Below are 3,653 nucleotides of genomic sequence, written 5' to 3'. Positions count from 1 at the left end.
GAGGGAGAGAAGGAAAGGGGGCCGCGCCCCCTCCCCTTGTCCAATTCGGACTCCTTTGGGGGGGGGCACCACCCCTTGCGGGTTCCCCTCTCTCTCCACTAAGGCCCATGTCGGCCCATTACTTCCCCCGGGGGGGGGGGGGGTTCAGTAACGTCCCGGTACTCCGAAAAATACCCGAACCATTCCGAAACCATTCCGGTGTCTGAATATCATCGTCCAATATATCAATATTTACCTCTCGACCATTTTGAGACTCCTTGTCATGTCCATTATCTCATCCGGGACTCCGAACAATCTTCGGTCACCAAAACATGTAACTCATAATACAAATCGTCATCGAACGTTAAGTGAGAGGACCCTACGGGTTCGAGAAATATGTAGACATGACCGAGACACATCTCCAGACAATAAGCAACACGAGAACATGGATGCTCATATAGGTTCCTACATATTCTACGAAGATCTTTATCGGTCAAACTGCAATGACAACATACGTCATTCCCTTTGTCATCGGTATGTTACTTGCCCGAGATTCGATCGTCGGTATCTTCATACCTAGTTCAATCTCGTTACCGGCAAGTCTCTTTACTCGTTCCGTAATGCATCATCCCATAACTAACTCATTAGTCACATTGCTTGCAAGGCTTATCGTGATGTGCATTACTGAGAGGGCCCAGAGATACCTCTCCGATACTTAGAGTGACAAATCCTAATCTCAATCTATTCCAACCCAACAAACACCTTCGGAGACACCTGCAGAGCATTTTTATAATCACCCAGTTACGTTGTGACGTCTGATAGCACACAAGGTGTTCCTCCAGTATTCGGGAGTTGCATAATCTCATAGTCAAAGGAATATGTATAAGTCATGAAGAAATCAATAGCAATAAAACTTAATGATAATTTATGCTGAGCTAACGGATGGGTCTAGTTCATCACGCCATTCTCTAATGATGTGATCCCGTTCATCAAATGACAACACATGTCTATGGTCAGGAAACTTAACCATCTTTGATTAATGAGCTAGTCAAGTAGAGGCATACTAGGGACACTCTGTTTTGTCTATGTATTCATGCATTGTAAGGGCATATTTATCCCTAAGGTGTTTTGGTGATTGATGACAATGCTTTTGCGGACTAACCGCGTGCCTTGAATATTTCATTCGTTTCATCACTAGGCACAAGACAATATTTGTCCCCCTCGAAGACTATTGAAGACGACGTTTGTCTACGTTTCTTTTCCGTGGATTTGAGTCGTAGGAAAGCCGTACTATTAAGAGGGGGTCCGCATTGGTGAGGCTAGGGTGGAATCAACACGTACACATTCCTTGTGCACCCTCTGAGCTTTTCTGTTTCGTTGAAGGCTTCCTTGCTGCCTCGATTCAAGGGTTCTCCTCTCGTGTCGGCTTTTGCGGCACTAGCTGCGACAGTAGTGGCGGAAGTACCGCTCGCGGGCGGTAGTACCGCCCTGGGTCTAGATCCTGCTCTGCGCCTTACGGCATGGTAGTACCCCGAGGTTGAAGGGTAGTACCGCTGGCCACGGCGGTAGTACCACCCACCCCTGCGGTAGTACCGCCCTGTGCGGGGCTGAGCAAGGGTAATGGTTGGATTGACTTCCCCACTTATAAAAGGAGGTCTTCTTCTCCAAGTTGACCTACCTCTTTTCCCCAAGCTCCATTGTTCCTCGAAAGCTCATTTTCACCCGATCTCTCTCCCTACCCAATCAAACTTGTTGATTTTCTAGGGATTGGTTGAGAAGGCCCAGATCTACACTTCCACCAAGAGAAATTTGATTCCCCCACTCATCCCTTGTGGATCTTGTTACTCTTGGGTGTTTGAGTACCCTAGATGGTTGAGGTCACCTCAGAGCCATATTCCATTGTGGTGAAGCTCCGTGGTTTCGTTGGGAGCCTCCAATTCGGTTGTGGAGAGAGCCCCAACCTTGTTTGTAAAGGTCCGGTTGCCGCCTCCAAGGGCACCAATAGTGGAATCATGACATCTCGCATTGTGTGAGGGCGTGAGGAGAATACGGTGGCCCTAGTGGCTTCTTGGGGAGCATTGTGCCTCCACACCACTCCAACGAAGACGTACTTCCCCTTAAAAGGAAGGAACTTCGGTAACACATCCTTGTCTTCACCGGCTCCACTCTTGGTTATCTCGTGCCTTTACTTGTGCAAGCTTATGTGTTGTATCCTTAGTTTGCTTGTATTTTTTGTTGGTGCATAATATAGGTTGCTCACCTCGTTGCATATCTAGACAACCTACTTTGATGCAAAGTTTAAATTGGTAAAGAAAAGCTAAAATTTGTTAGTTGCCTATTCACCCCCTCTAGTCAACTATATCGATCCTTTCAATTGGTATCAGAGCCTTGTATCTTTACTAAGGACTTTGCCGTCCAAATAGTATGGTTGACACCGTAGACGGTGCGGAGGAACACTCCGGTGTGAATCCAATCTCGTCTACGGCCGATGGGGGAACCGCGTTCTCTCGTGAGGAATTCAATGTGGCCTTGGACACATTGAAAACCTCCATGACGACCGAGGTTGAAACCATGTTTAATAAATTCATAGAAGGGCTTAAACTATCCACCACACCGTTGAGAGTGGGTGATCCCACTAACAAGGTGATGGATGCTAACTCCGACAAGGGGGAAGCTACTAGTGATCAAGTTCCTTCTACTAGTGGTAAAAATGGCACCGACATCTTTGCCCATGTGGAGCCTCCACTTGTTTATGGTGGACCAATTCCTTCCACTCATTTGAATCATGCCGGTCCTCCTCCCAAGATTGTGAAAATGAGGACTTTGATTCTTGGGTCTATCGCTTTAAGCGTCATTTAAATCATGTGAATACTAATCTTTGGAGAATCATTGAAGAAGGTTTCTATCCGCATGACCGAAGCAACTTCACTCCTAGATAAGCCGTGGATAATCAATTCAATGAGAATGCTCTCTTCATCATCCAAGATGCAATTCCACCCGAAGATCTTCCTCATCTCCGGCCATTCGCCATAGCCAAAGATGCATGGCATCAAGTTGTTTCCCTATACAAGGGAAACACAAGCATACAACGCTCCAACTATGAAGTGGTGCAAGATGAAGCCGATGAGTTTGCAATGAAAGATGATGAAGAACCTCGTGAGCTTTATCGGAGGGTAACCAAACTCGCGGTCTCACTTTGAGATCATGGGAGCAAGGACACGGATGACAATTGGATCAACCACAAATTCCTCAAGGCAATGATGCCTTACCACAAGGCCATGTCCTCTGTCATTCATCAAAGGCTGGACTTCCACACCTTGTCCTCAAGTGAAGTGTTGGATGAGTTTGTGGCCATGAGCATCTTGTACAAGACCACCGACAATGCGGTACTACGTTCTCAAAGAGCAAAGAAGCCCAACCTTGCATTAAAGGACAAGGTTAGTGTGGAAGAAGAGGACAAAGAAGAAGAAGAAGAGGAGAGCAACCCCGAAGATACAAAGTATGCCTATCATGAACACATGGCTCTTGCTTCAAGGCAGTTTTGGAGCAAGAAAAACTCAAGGCCCAACTTCAACAAGAACAACTCAAGTGGCACGAAGGGCAAGCAACGTGTGTGGACTTGCTATAATTGTGGCAATGTGAGCCATTTTGTTGCGGAGTGCCCATATGAGAAG

Source organism: Triticum urartu, chromosome 4 (assembly GCF_003073215.2).
Source record: "Triticum urartu cultivar G1812 chromosome 4, Tu2.1, whole genome shotgun sequence".
Classification (NCBI taxonomy): Eukaryota; Viridiplantae; Streptophyta; class Magnoliopsida; order Poales; family Poaceae; genus Triticum; species Triticum urartu.
Note: the sequence above shows the minus strand (reverse complement) of the source record.